Source organism: Manis javanica, chromosome 2 (genome assembly GCF_040802235.1).
Source record: "Manis javanica isolate MJ-LG chromosome 2, MJ_LKY, whole genome shotgun sequence".
Classification (NCBI taxonomy): Eukaryota; Metazoa; Chordata; class Mammalia; order Pholidota; family Manidae; genus Manis; species Manis javanica.
In genome coordinates, this window is record NC_133157.1 from 27374055 (window position 1) to 27390364 (window position 16310).

The window sequence follows — 16310 nt, forward strand, 5'->3', positions numbered from 1 at the left end:
ACACCACACACAAAAAAAATTACAGACCAATATCCTTGATGAACATAGGTGCAAAAATACTCAACAAAATTAGCCAACTGAATTTAAAAATACATCAACAGGATCATACACCATGACCAAGGGGGACTCATCCCAGGGATGCAAGGATGGTACAACATTTGAAAATCCATCAATGTCATCCACCACATCAACAAAAAGAAGAACAAAAACCACAAGTTAATCTCCATAGATGCTGAAAAAGCATTTGACAAAATTCAACGTCCATTCATGATAAAAACTCTCAACAAAAGGGTATAGAGGGCAAGTACCTCAACATAATAAAGGCCATATAAGACAAACACACAGCCAACATCTTACTTAACAGCGAGAAGCTGAAAGCTTTTCCTTTAAGATTGGGAACAAGACAAGGATGCCCACTCTCCCCACTTTTACTCAACATAGTTCTGGAGGTTCTAGCCACAGCAATAATACAACATGAAATAAAAGGCATTCAGATTGCTAAAGAAGAAGTTAAACTGTTCCTGTTTTCAGATGACATGACATTGTATATAAAAAACCTAACTAATCCTCTCCTAAACTACTAGATCTAATATCTGAATTCAGCAAAGTTGCAGGATATAAAATTAATGCACAGAAATCTGTGGCTTTCCTATACACTAACAATGAACTAGCAGAAAGAGAAATCAGGAAAAAAACACCATTTACAATTGCATCAAAAAGAATAAAATATCTAGGAAAAAACCTAACCAAGGAAGTGAAAGACTTATACTCTGAAAACTACAAACCACTCATGAGAGAAATTAAAGAAGATACCAAAAAATGGAAACACATCCTGTGCTCATGGATAGGAAGAATTAATATTGTCAAAATGGCTATCCTGCCTAAAGCAATCTATAGATTCAGTGCAATCTCTATCAAATTACCAACAGCATTCTTCAACGAACTAGAGAAAATAGTTCTAAAATTCACATGGAACCACAAAAGACCCCAAATAGCCAAAGCAATCCTGAGAAGGAAGAATAAAGCAGGGGGAATTATACTCCCCAACTTCAAGTTCTACTCCAAAGCCATGGTAATCAAGACAATTCGGTACTGGCACAAGAATAGACCCATAGATCAGTGGAACAGCTCAGATAAAAATCTAAGCATATATGGTCAATTAATATATGATAATGGAGACATGGATATACAATGGGGAAATTATAGCCTCTTCAACAACTGGTGTTAGCAAAACTGGACAGCTACATTCAAGAGAATGAAACTGGATTATCTTCTAACCCCATACACTAAAGAAAACTTGAAATGGATCAAACACCTGAATTTAAGTCATAAAATCATAAAACTCTTAGAAGAAAACATAGGCAAAAATCTCTTCAGTATTAATATGAACAACTTTTTTCTGAATGCATCCCCTTGGGCAAGGGGAACAAAGTAACTAATGAACAAATGGGACTACATGAAGCTAAAAAGCTTCTGTACAGTAAAGGACACCATCAGCCTAACAAAAAGGCATCCCACAGTATGGGAGAAAATATTTGCAAGTGACATATCCGAGAAGGGGTTAACATCCAAAATATACAAAGAACTCACATGTCTCACCATCCAGAAAACAAATAACCCTATTAAAAAATGGTCAGAGGATATGAATAGACACTTCTCCAAAGAAGAAATTCAGATGGCCAACAGGCATACGAAAAGATGCTCCACATCGCTAATTATCAGGGAAATGCAAATTAAAACCACAATGAGATATCACCTCACACCAGTTAGCATGACCAACATAGAAAAGAATAAGAAAAACAAATGCTGGCGGGATGTGGAGAATGGGGAACCCTCCTACACTGTTGGTGGGAATGCAAACTAGTTCAGCCATTGTGGAGAGCAGTATGGAATTTTCTCAAAAACCTAAAAAGAGAAATACCACTTGACCCAGAAATTCCACTCCAAGGAATCTACCTTAAGAATGTAGGATCCCAGTTTCAAAAAGACATAAGCACCCCTATGTTTATTGCAGCACTATTTACAGTAGCCAAGATATATGGAAGCAACCTAAGTGTCCGTCAGTAGATGAATGGATAAAGAAGAGGTGGTACATATACACAATGGAATACTATTCAGCTGTAAGGAAGAAACAAATCCTATGCTTTGCACAACATGGATGGAGCTGCAGGGTATTATGCTTAAATAAGTCAGGCAGAAGAAGACAAATATCAAATGATTTTTCTGGAGTATAATGACGAAGCAAAACTGAAGGAACCAAATAGCAGCAGACTCACAGACTCCAAGAAGGGACTAGCGTTTATCACCAGGGAGTGGTGGAGGAGTGCGGGTGGGGAGGGAGGGAGAAGGGGATTGTGGGGTATCATGATTGGTGCACATGGTGTGTGTGGGGTCACGGGGAAGACAGTGTAGCTCAGAGAAGACAAATTGGGCCTCTGTAGCATCTTACTACACTGATGGACAGTGACTGCAATGGGGTGTGGTGGGGGGGGGACTTGATAATAAGGGTGAATGTAATAACCACATTGTTTTTCTTGTGAAACCTTCATAGAAGTGTATATCAATGATCCCTTAATAAAAAAAATTTAGTGGGTCAAACAATAGAAATTTATTCTGTCATAATTCTGGAGACTAGAGTCTAAAATCAGACTATAAGTAGGGTCACACTCCCTCTGAAAGCTCTAAGGGAAAAATCTTCCTTACCCCTTCCAGCTTCCAGTGCTCCTCTGCTCATAAATACATAACTAATCTCTGCTTCCAGAGACTGCCATTGCATTTCCTGTCCCTGTGTCTCTGTGTGTCCTTGTCTGTGTGTTATAAGGTCACCCTCATTGGATTTAAGGCTTACTCTCATACAGTATGATCTCATCTCAGTCCTTACCTTAATCACACCTGTAAAGATGCTATTTCCATATAAGGTTATATTCTGAGGTTATGGGTGTACATTAATTTTTGGAGGACATTATTCAACCCATTACAGTTGGTGTACAAAAGAGTATTACGATGCATATAAGAAGAAGAAGAAAAAACCAGGAATAGAGCAGCCTTAAGAGTATAAATGTACATATTTATGTACAACAGAAATAAAATACCTTTCCTTCCAAAGTATCTCCAGGCTGAATTACTATATGAATTTGACTTACTGAACACTATAAACAAAAACAAAAAACACGTGGAAGGTGAGAAGTAGGGTATAGGGAATAAGTGGGATTACTAGGCATCACATCTCACATATGTTCATAATACATAGGTACTCTGCCTTAGCTGATTGGTATTTGTATATTTCATTTGTTCTCTTTCATGTTTGTATGTAACTCTAGGGAAAAGACGTGCCTCATTCTCTTTGCCTGGCATAAAGTTTTTTTTACTCTTTTAGTGCTCAAAAAATATGCCTTTGAAAATTGTATTAACAAGTCCAGAATATACTAGAACACATTCAATACACTCTCAATTCTATGTTAAAATAGAAAGACACATACATGAATCGTTTCAACTGTAAAGAGCAAAACCCATACCAATCAGCTTAATCAGAAATACCTTTATAATATTTTTAAATTCCCATTAAGAAACTAGAGAGGTAGAACAAGCTTTGACACTGATGTTGAATCCATCTGTGACTTAATCAAGGGTTTCTGTTTTTCCTTTCCACTCTGCTGTTGATTCCCTTTGTGATTTTCAGATAACTGCCAGGAGCAATTGATAAAGGCCTCTTAGAAACCTCTCTCAACCTTCTCTACTTAATAGGCAAGGGAACTTGGCCCCAGAGAAATTAACTATCTGGCCCAGAGGAACAATGACACAAAGCTGCTCATATAAAGTAACCGTTCTATCCATAATGATTAATTTAGCAAGAAAAACAAGCTTATTCACCAAATGCATCATCACATGATCAACCTGAGTCGTCCACCAAACAAAACAAAACAAAAACAACAAACACATTTTCAGGTAACAAATTTGAAGAAACAATGAGCTGCTTTGTTATTTGTTTTATTTTCACAGCAACATCTATTCACCTATAAGCATCTGTGATCATTATGAGCAGCCCATTTCTCTGTTTAATTAAGAAAGTACCATAAAGAAGTGTATAGAAATAGAACAGAATAGAAATCAAGAGACAATACCTAGTCTCAGTGAAGCTATTTTCTATTTGTGTGGCATTGGGCAAGTCAGGTAGATCTTTAATGCAACCCCCCATAATATGCCCCATGTTCTCTCTACTTAGTTTTACCTCATGTCACTTTCCCTTGGTGTGTCTTTAAATCAGATCACTAATTTCCCACTCTTTATTGGAAAGAGCTAACCTCTTTCTCACCTAAAGCTATGCCTAGTACACTCTTCCTTTTACTTTTTGCCCAAGTAACTCCCAATCCTTCTGGTGTCAGCTTCAATGTCCCTTCTACAGAGAAGGCTTTCCTGACCTAATTTAAACCAACCCTTTGTAATCTCTGATTGCGCCCTTTTATCTTCCTTATATAATTCATCATACTAAATAACACAGCATATTTAAACTCTGTATTCTCTAATAGATTTAAGACTCTTGAGGACAGACTCCATGTCCATTTTATCCATAGCTATATCCTTGGTGCCTCTCTTGTCTAACATCCAGAAAATTCTCAATATGAATTGATAAATAAACTCTCAAGGTCTTGATTTCCTCCTCTGTAAATCATGAATAAAATTACAGGTTGTTATAATTAATGCGAGTTAATGTATATTTTGCAACTAGTATCCAGAATAAGTTATTATTTTTTAAATAAAACTATCTTCCATTACTAATAAACTAGTGTGTCTCAATATAAAAGTTTACCAAAGATTTTCCTAAATACTTCTCTACGATTATAGATACATTTAAAAAATATGCTGGACAATGTGCAATTCAGAGCTTGGGATTTGAGGTGGGCCTGCTAAAATATGTAAATTCCCTGGGGGGGTTTATCAGTCTTCCAATTGTGGTCCTGACTGAGAATATGTTGCAGTTGGAATAAATGATTTATAATGACAAGAGAATGCTAGTTGAGCTGTGATGGGTAGACTTATCATGTGGCAGGAACTAGGTTATCTGCATCCAGGAAACAGATGGCACCCAATTCAACAGTGCAAACTCATAGACCTCTTATGAAATAAATGAATCCAGAAGATTATAAAGTCAAACCATCTACTTTTGAGAGGAAATTATTGGCTAAGTTTCCAATAATTTGGCTTGTCATCCCCAACATCTGTTGCCTTTGCTGTTGTACCTCTTAGCTCTTGATGACAAATGGAACAAGATCAGAGTTAGTACATGATAACTAATAAACATCCTCATGGGCAAAATCAGTTAACATCAAATGCAGGGCAATGCTATCACAGCGTGCACTTCCTGGTAGAAGTCTCTCCATTTTTACTATTCTAACATAATTCATGTGTGCCTCATGGATTCCTACTTTCATCCATCCTTCCCAGAAAAGATCTTAATTGTAATATCTTATTTGTAAAAGTAGCCCTAAAAGAAATACATGTGTAATAGAATTACAAGAATATCTGATACATGTTTTCTGATGTAGAGGATTATCTATCACAGTCCTATCTGTAATGAAACTGAAAAGAACACATTGAGAAGAATATAAAATGATTTGGCTCTGCCTTCTGCTTGCCCCATCTGCTGTTATTTTTTTCCCCCTCTACTGGCAAAATGTTAGACAATATTTCAACTTAGCAACTCATAGGCAATTACACAACAGAACAGATACACTATATTAATGTTCCATTTATTTTTTAACTCTGATACTATTTTGTTTTCCCCTCAGTTAACCACAGAGCTAAGCAGATCATCATGCTTTATTTGATACAGCTTCTCATCTCTTAGTAAAATCACATTATATACCTAGCTTTCCATTATGCTACACAGTGGATAAATTGGAGTTCACTGATACTACTGCTTCAGGGATGAAAAATTTGACGCATAGTGTTATAAAAGGTTTAAGGCTGATTTTAAGTGAGGATGATAGGCTCAGGGATCAAACCTAGAATATGTGCCAGCCACTAAATTAAGCTTTTAAAGTAATTAACTCCTGTCTGAAACAGAGTTTCAATGACATGAGTTCATTATTTCCTACTAAGGATGGACCTGGTACTGAAAATAAAAACTGCATTTTGGCAAAAGTGAAAAAACTGACTTCCATCCTATCGTGCATTTATTATTCACTCATTCATTAAATCTGTTATTTAACTGGAATGAGCTCAGGTCTCACCAGTGTTGGGTAAGCATGAGATTGCATGAACTTTAACATTCAGTTTCCCAGGACTCTTAGCTATAATCTGCATGATTGCAGAACCTCAGCCAGCTTAATATTTCCAGAGTAAAAGTAAACACAATTATTTCTGGGAATCCCCAAAGGAAGTTTATATGACCTCTGAATAAATTCTTTCATGTCCTTCTGCTCTGATATAATCGCCCAAGATCTTATGACCAAAAGTTGTTTGAGGGAAGGTCTTCCGTACCTGCACGACACAGAGGATTTCTGTAAAGGTGAAACTTGCCAGGTGAAATAATCTCCACTATTCCTTGGTCAGAACAGAGATTTCTCATGGGTCACCACTGTGAATCCTCTTATTCCAAGGACTGTGGTAGGGTGGGATGATTACCTTGCACTTACCTCTGTGAAATCCTGCTATGGAGATTTCTGATTTCCCAAAGTTTTACAAGATTCCTTCTTACAGTCCCTTTAGATTCTTCCTGCTGCTCTTTCTATCCAGGTGAGAGCTCACTCTTAGACTGGATCAGAGCAGGATTATCTTTTCTTGCATTTCCTCCTATTACCTCTCCAAACAACCCTGCAAAAAGAAAAAGAACAAAAGTAAGAAACTGCTTTTTCTTTCTTTTTATGTATCACAATCTATCCCAGACAAAATTGAAATGCATATCAATACTACTAATTGATTCTCACATGCCACTAATCTGTTCTGAAAAGAACCAGTCTGAGTCCCAGTTTAACTGAGAACAAAAAAGTTATTAAGCACCTACTATGATCTAAGCCTATATTAAGCACTGGGTCAGAAATAGAAATGAGGCTCAGTCCCTGTCTTCTTCAATGAGCTCATAGTCTGGGAAATGGTATGCAATGATAAAAACAAGTAATGAAAAATGGCATAGTTGCAATAATAAAGAAAACTACGGATTTTTGTGGGCATAAGTGGGAATGACTACTTTGATAGAGAACAATAAAGAGAAAAGATTCTCAGAGGAATTGACAAGGTGAATTTGGGTAGTATCTTGGTATGTGTGTGAAAAGGCTGACTTGAATTTCACTAGGTAGAAAAAAATATTAAGGGCACCTAGTGGTACAATGCATAAAGTCGAAGCATCCTCAAGTGCTCACGTCTTTGGGAAATAGTGAGAAATTCTGTGTGGCTGCAATCTGACGTACATAAAAGAGGACTGGAAGGAAAACTTTGCAGAAAGATGTTGAAGGGATTTTGACTGCCGAATTGACATGTATGGACTATATCCCATTAGGTGATGTAATGGCCATTGGAGGCTTTGAATAAGGGTCTGGCACAGAATTGTGTGTTAAGTCATAACTCTGAAAGAACTTTCCTAAATGGATTGAAGCAGGGAGAAATTGTTGACATGAGGACGAATTTGAATGTCTTTGAAATAATCCAGACAATAGGTTAAAAAAAAAGCCTGAATGATGGATGCAAACCGGATAGAGAGCAGAAGTTTTTGTGACTATTTTTTTAAGAGTTTGGGTATGAGAAGGAATGAGAAGGAGGAGTCACTGCCGGTTTTGAAGTTTCCAACATGGGATATTGGGAGAAAGATGCTATAATAGGCACATACCAACAGAGGAATAGGTTTCACTCAGGTTTTAAAACTCCAAGTAAACAAAAATGAAGACCTGTTTGATAGAATAATGGCCCCTCAAAAGTGACCCTAATCTCTAGACCCCGTGACCGTGTTGTCTTATGTGGTGTAAGGAACTTTGCAGATGTGAGTATGTGAAAGATTTTGAGACAGGCAGTTACCCTGATTCCTAAGGTGGATTCAGTATAATGACGAGGGTCCCTGTAACAAGGAAGCATGAGAGTAAAAGTCAGGAGCTGATGAAAGTAGAGGTCAGTGTGGTGTGCTCTGAGGATGGAGGAAGGCCCAATATGGAAAGAAATGCGGGTAGCCCCTAAAAACTAGAAGAGGTAACTAAATACTAACTCTCAGAGACTCTAGAGGAATGCAGCCCTGCAGACACCTTGAGACCAGCCCAGTGAGACCATGTCTGACTTCTGATCCAGAACCTTAATATAAGCTGTGTTGTCTTAAGCCATGAAGGCTTTTTTTATTCAGTGTACACACAAATCACAAAAGTGAGTTTGTTTTTCAGTTAATGAAATATTATTGCATTTATTTTTTTAATGAAAGTATAGCTGATGTACAATACTACAGTGGTTTCAGGTGTACAACATAGTGATTTGACAGTTATGTATTTGATAATTTATGGATGGAAGGCTCACCACAACAAATGTATTTACCATCTGTCACCATACACTTAAGGTTATAACAATATTATTGAATATATTCCCTATGATGTAGTTTTCATCCCTAGGACTTATTTATTTTACAATAGGAATACCTCTTTATCCCCTGCAGCTATTACGACCATCACCCCTTCCCAGTCTATTGTCTGTATTCATGAGTCTATTTCCATATTGTTTGTTTTATTTCTTTAGACTCCACATACATGTGAAACCTTACAGTATTTGTGTTTCTTGGTCTGACTTAGTTCACTTAGCATAACATCCTGTCAGTCCACCTGTGTTGCCATAAATGGCAAGATTTCATTCTTTTTTATAAGCCACAAAGTTTCTGTACTATAATCTGATATATCCATATGATCTCTGTGCATGTTACTGGAAGAACTTCAATATCTTTTTCCTCAGTAGAACAAAGATAGAATTCTTTAGTAACATTCATACTTTTATTTATATCTCAGATCACCTTAAGAAGAAATGGAAGCATTCCAGATAGAGTAAACAGCCTGTAAAAAGGCCCACATTCTAAATACCCAAGAGGGAACTCTGCTTAGAGTTCTATTTACTGGCTTTTCACCAATATTGCTGGCATTCATCATGTCTGTTCACTAGCTCTACCAGCCCAACAGAAGTTAAAGCCCCACTGCAGGCAATGGCTGCCACCTCTGTTTCTGGGTCATTTGACTCTAGTTCCTGTACCTATCTCTGTAACCCCTTTTCTGATGACCCATTTTGGACTATTATCTTGAAAGTATGCCTTAGCAATATTGGTCCTGCCATTTGCAAGCTGTGTGAACTTGGTCAGCAGACAATTATCAGAGGGTCAGTTACTCATCCATAAATCAGGAATAATAATGACAACCTCACTAGGCCAGGATTTTGAGATTGTTATTTGGCTTTTTGATGCACAACAGTAACAGGCAAAAGGCACTCGACCTCAAGGTGTCCATAGTAAAAGTCAGCTTCTCCTAATCTCCTTGCCACAAGGAGCCAGTCCCTGTGGCTCCTTATTGCTATTTTCTCTCCCCACAAGTCTTCACAGCCAAATGTATGATGACACCCATATTTCTTCCAGATGTATGAATGGGTGGAGAGTGGGGTGGGGGTAAAGTGGGTTTCTGTTAGAAGGCTCTGGGTGTAGCTGGTGTTTGAAAGACTTCCTAGAGGCAGGTTGTATCATAAATTACAACCAATTACAGGGGCTGAAATAGCACTAGAATTCAAAGCCTATATATTTTCTGATGTTTTATTTCATTTGTGAGTAGATGCAAATTTACTGGATATACTTTTTCACTTTACTGTTTTCTCTACTCCCTCTTCATACTCCAGTCCTCCATCGACCTGAAGATTAAAGTAGGTGAATGATCTTCTCACTTGTACAGAGTAGAATTTATTCTTTCCATTTCAAATCAATGACACATAAAATATGTATCCTAAGGAATATGAATATTTTAATGTTGATATAGAGGGAAATGGACCCAATTAGCATCTATTAGAGACTTGTTATACAATAAGCACTGTGGTAGGCATTTTATATATATTCTTATTTAAAACTTGTATTAATTTTAAGATGTTGGTGTTAATGTCTCTGTTTTATTAATTAACTGATGTTGTGATATTTAATGAGACTTGTATATTGCCAAGGTGCACACAGCTAGCAAGGGACAGTGTTGACATTAGAATTTAGGTCTATTTAATTCTCAAGTCAATGTTCTTGTCTCTGCCCCATGCAGAGAACTAATAGTCCTGATAATTTTAAGTTGTCTTATGGGGTCTACTGCAGAAATCATAGAATCTGAAATGAGAAAAACTGAATGTATACAAAATTTGTATGGATTAGCTGCATGACTTTGGAAAAGTTTTTTAAAATCTCTTTGAGATTCACTATTTCTGGTGGCTTCCCTCATGTAATAGTGAGTGGACATAGCACTTGACTGAAAACCAAACATTTCAAGTTTGGGTTCCAGCTCTGCAATTAATTAGCTGTGAGGTTTGGGGAATTTCACTTAACCTATCTAATCTTAGTTTTTTGCTTCATTTTGTTTTTTTCTTTAAAACGAGAGGAACAAGAAAGGCCTGCTCCTTTAGGTCTGAAGTTTTATTGTACTAAGTTTCAATTTCAACAATAATAGTTCCACTCAGGCAGCTGTGGGAGCAGTTCTAACAATTCACAAATATAGACATGATCTTCAGCAAACAAAGAAATACTATCCTGGCCAGCCTGGGCTCCAGCCAGATATATTTGTAGAACATCCTTTAGCTTGAAATAGAAATTTATTGCTCAACCAACTGTTACAATTAAGAAAAGGTTTAAAAATGTTCCTATGTGTTTCACTAATCATGTTTTAGGGCCCTGTGGGTACTTTATAAATCACATGCCTTCCCTTCTTGGCATCATTAAAAATCTGGGATCTGTTTCCAAAATTTACCAGGGCTCTCTTTCTTATTTTCTTTTCTAGTTTTCTGAAGTAACTTGTTCAGAGTCTCAAATGTAACAAAGTGAGCAACTATGCTTCAAGATGAATTAGTCTGTAACGAAGTATTTGTAATTTGTATTTATTGAAAAGAAACCTGAATGGTACCAACCATGAGGAGATAAGCTGTTAATATCCAGCTACTGAATGGAATCTCTGTTTCTGCCCCACCTCTCGCCCCACCACACGCGCGCACACACACACACACACATACACACACATGCACATGCACAGAGATAATGGTGCAATATGATGCTGTTCAGTCCTTAATTACAAATGACCCACCATGTAGCCGGTGCTCAGTAAGAAAGTAGTATTGTAAAGGAAAACTCTGGAACACTTCTCATTCTACCTTTATACATCTTCTCAGCTCTATCTCTTATTTTGTTTCTGTTTCATCCCGTACTTGCACTCAGAGAGGTAAAAAGTAGGAATTAGCGTTTGGACTCTCTTCCATTGTAATTCATAATCTACCCATTCTCTCTCTTGGTCAAGGGATTGTTCCCTTCTTTCTATAATGGGAGAGATTAATTCCTCTTAAAACATAGTATTCTTAGGGACATTTTCAACTGCTTCTGTCAGATTTACTATGGGGGGATAGTGAAGTGTTTTCTTTCTACCTCCACCTCTGCATGTGATCATCTCTTGTGTCCAGAATCAATGATGATCTGAGGATGTAGGAAGGGGATCCCACTGATGGACATGGACACGTTCTTCTTTGGGTCCCATCCACTCTAGTTCCATGACCTTTAGAGCAGCCTTTTTTAATCTTAATACTCTACAGGAACAAATAAAATCCTTATGAGCCTCAAAGAACCCCAGCATAAAAATTATTATAGCAATAGTTCATGGTCCCTTAGGGTTATCAGTAAGTAGATGTAATAATCCCTTGATAGAGAAATGACAGCCTCTTCAACAGTTGGTGTTGGCAAAACTGTACAGCTACATGTAAGGGAATGAAACTGGATTATTGTCTAACTCCATACACAAAAGTAAACTCAAAGTACATCAAATATTTGAATTTAAGTCATGAAACCATAAAACTCTTAGAGGAAAACATAGGCAAAATCTCTTGAATATAAACATAAGAAACATTTTTCTGAACACATCTGGGGCAAGGGAGACAAAAGCAAAAATGAACAGTGGGACTATATCAAACTAAAAAACTTCTGTACAGCAAAGGAAACCATCAGTAGAACAAAAAGGCCTCCTATAGCATGGGTGATATCTAACAAGGGGTTAACATGCAAAATATACAAAGAATTCACATGCTTCAAAACCCAAAAAGCAAAAACCCTACTAAAAAATGGGTGGAAGATATGAATAGACACTTTTCCAAAGAAGAAATACAGATGGCCAACAGGAACATGAACAGATGCTCCACATCACTATTAATCAGGGAAATGCAAATTAAAACCACAATGAAATATCACTTCACATCAGTTAGGATGGCCAATATCAAAAAGACAAGGAACAACAAATGCTGGCGAAGATGCAGAGAAAAGGGAACCCTCCTACATTGCTGGTGGGAATGTAAATTAGTTTAACCATGGTGGAAAGCAATATGGAAGTTCCTCAAAAAACTAAAAATAGAAATATCATTTGAATGAGAAATTCCACTCCTAGGAATTTTCCCAATGAAAACAAGATCCCAGATTCAAAAAGATATATGCACCTCTATGTTTATCGCAGCACTGTTTATAATAGCCAAGATACGGAGGCAACCTAAGTGTCCACCAGAAGATGAATGGATAAAGAAGATGTGGTACATATACACAATGGAATATTATTCAGTCATAAGAAGAAAACAAATCCTATCATTTGCAACAACATGGATGGAGCTAGAGGGTATTATGCTCAGTGAAATAAGTCAGGCAGAGAAAGACAAGTACCAAATGATTTCCCTTGTTTGTGGAGTCTAACAAGAAAGCAAAACCGAAGGAACAAAACAGCAGCAGACTCACAAACTCCAAGAAGGGACTAGCAGCTACCAATGTGGAGGTGTCAAGGGGAGGGAGAAGGGGATTGAAGGCACACATGGTGTCAGGGAGGGTCATGGGGAAGACAGCATATCAGAGAGAACACATGTAGTGGTGACTCTGTGGCATCTTACTATGCTGATGGACAGTGACTGCAATGGGGTGTGGTGGGGACTTGATAACGGGGGATTGTAGTAACAATGTTGCTCATGTGAAACCTTCATTAGAGTGTATATCAATAATACCTTAATTTTAAAAAAGTAAAAAATAAATAAATAATCCTGTGATAATTGCCCATATTCTTTTGAATAGAGAATGATATTTTTCTGTGGATATGTCTATTTGGTCAAATTATTAATCTATTTTTTTAGTTTCCCTCTCCCACACAGGAAATAAACTCTATGCAAATACTGTTGGTAAAGAAAAATTCAGGTATTCCTTTTCTTAAATTTCTTTCCTGATTAAAAAAATTTATCTAACTACTTAGAAGTCTTTGCACAAATTTCTATTATATAAGATGCTAATTAGGTCCTTCTCTTTTTAAACCAAAAATTACTTTGTAGCCACTTCTTGGGGAAAAAAAGCCCAACCATATTGTTAAGCCTATCATAACTTTTTATTTCCTTTTCAAAGGTTTAAAACTCATAAGGTAAACATAATAAATGTCTTTTAAATATGGGTTAACAACCTCTTTCTGTAAAGGGCCAAATAGTAAATCTTTAAAGCTTTGGCAGCCATACAGTTTCTGTTGCAACTATTCGATCCTGCAAAAGCAGCCATGGATAATACATAAAAGAATGGACATGGTTGTGTTTCAATAAAGCTTCATCTATGAAAAATGTTTTTATGTAGGCCAGATACAGCCTGTGGTCTGTAGTTTGCCTGTGTCAAAAAACTGACTTAAGGAAAATAAGATTTATTTTTTCCTAAAGGGAGATTTGGTAAATTTAATTTAAATAAAGGTAATATATTAATTTAAGTAATATTAGTTACAATATGAAAATTTATTGACAATGTTGAACATGATAAAGCTACTAAAACTATATACATAGTATATATGGTATAAACTATATACCCAAAAACACAATGTCAAGGCTCTGATTTTTTTTTTTTTGGTATCATTACTATACAATTACATGAGTATTTTTGCATCTATATTCATCAGTGATACTGGTCTGTAATTTTCTTATTTTGTGGTGTCTTTGTCTGGTTTTCATATTAGAGAGATGTTGGTCTCAAACAATGAGTTTGGAAGTATTCCCTCTTCTTCTACTCTTTGGAAAACTTAAAGGAAGATGGGTACTAGGTCTTCACTAAATGATTGATAAAATTCATCAGTGAAGCCATCAGGTCCAGGAGTTTTGTTCTTAGGTAGTTTTTTGATTACCAATTCAATTTCATTGCTGATAATTGGTCTGCTTAGATTATCTGTTTCTTCCTGAGTCAGCCTTGGAAGGTTTCTAAAAAGTTGTCCATTTCTTCTAGGTTATTCAGTTTGTTGGCATATAATTTTTCATTGTACTTCCTAATAATTCTTTGTATTTCTGTGGGGTCCATAGTGATTTTTCCTTTCTAATTTCTGATTTTGTTTATGTGTGTAGATTCTCTTTTTCTCTTAATAAGTCAGGCTAGGGGTTTATCTATTTTGTTTATTTTCTCAAAGAACCAGCTCTTGGTTTCATTGATTTTTTTCTATTGTTTTATTCTTCTCAATTTATTTATTTCTTCTCTGATCTTTATTATGTCCCTCCTTCTGCAGACTTTGGGCCTCATTTATTCTTCTTTTTCCAGTTTCACTAATTGTGAATTCAGACTATTCATTTGGGATTGTTCTTCCTTCTTTAAGTAGGTCTGGATTGCTAGATACTTTCCTCTTAGAACTGCCTTCGCTGTGTCCCACAGAAGTTGGAGTATTGTGCTGTTGTTTTCATTTGTCTCCGTATATTGCTTGAACTCTGTTTTAATTTGGTCATTGATCTATTGATTATTTAGGAGCATGTTGTTAAGCCTCCATGTGTTTGTGGGCCTTTTAGTTTTCTTTGTACAATTTATTTCTAGTTTTATACCTTTGTAATCTGAGAAATTGGTTGGTACAATTTCAATCACTTTGAAGTTACCGAGGCTCTTTTTGTGGCCTAGTATGTAGTCTAGTCTGGAAAACGTTCCATGTGCACTTGAGAAGAATGTGTATCCTGATGCTTTTGGGTGGGATATTCTATAGATGTCTGTTAGGTCCATCTGTTCTAATGTGTTGTTCAGTGCATCTGTATCCCTTACTTATTTTCTGTATGGTTGATCTGTCCTTTGGAATGAGTGGTGTGTTGAAGTCTCCTAAAATGAATACATTGCATTCTGTTTTCCCCTTTAATTCTGTTAGTATTTTTTTCACATATATAGGTGTTCCTGTGTTAGGTGCATAGATATTTATAATGGTTATATTCTCTTGTTGGACTGATCCCTTTATCATTATGCAATGTCCTTCTTTATTTGTTTTTACTTTCTTTGTTTTGAAATCTATTTTTTCTGATACAAGTACTGCAACACATGCTTTTTTCTCCCTTTGTTTGCATGAAATATCTTTTTCCATCCCTTCACTTTTAGTCTGTGTATCTCTTTGGATTTGAAGTGAGTCTCTTGTAGGCAGCATATAAATTGGTCTTGCTTTTTTTATCCATTCTGTAACTCTGTGTCTTTTGATGGTGCATTCAATCAATTTACATTTAGGGTGATTATTGTACTTATAGCCATTGCAGGCTTTGGATTTATGGTTACCAAAGTTTCAAGGGCAGCTTCTTGACTATCTAACTGTCTAGCTTAACTCACTTATTATGCTATTATAAACACAGTCTGATGATTCTTTATTTCTCTCCCTTGTTTTTCTTCCTCCTCCACTCTGTATATGTTAGGTGTTTTATTCTGTACTCTGTGTTTCCCTTGACTGACTTTGTAGATAGCTGATTTTATTTTGCATTTAGTTAGTATTTAGTAGGTTACTTCCTTTGCTGTGATTCTTTTTCTCTGGTGACAGCTATTTAGCCTTAGGCATACTTCCATCTAGAGCAGTCCCTTCAAAATACACTGTAGAGATGGTTTATGGGGGGGTAAATTCCCTCAAGTTCTGCTTATTTGGGAATTGTTTAATCCCTCCTTCAAATTTAAATGACAGTGTATTCTTGGTTCGAGGCTCTTCTGTTTCATTGCATTGAATATATCATGCCATTCCCTTCTTGCCTATAAGGTTTCTGCTGAGAAGTCTGATGATAGCCTGATGGGTTTTCCTTCGTAGGTGATCTTTCTTCTCTCTCTGGTTGCTTTTAATTCTCTGTCCTTGTCTTTGATCTTTGTCATT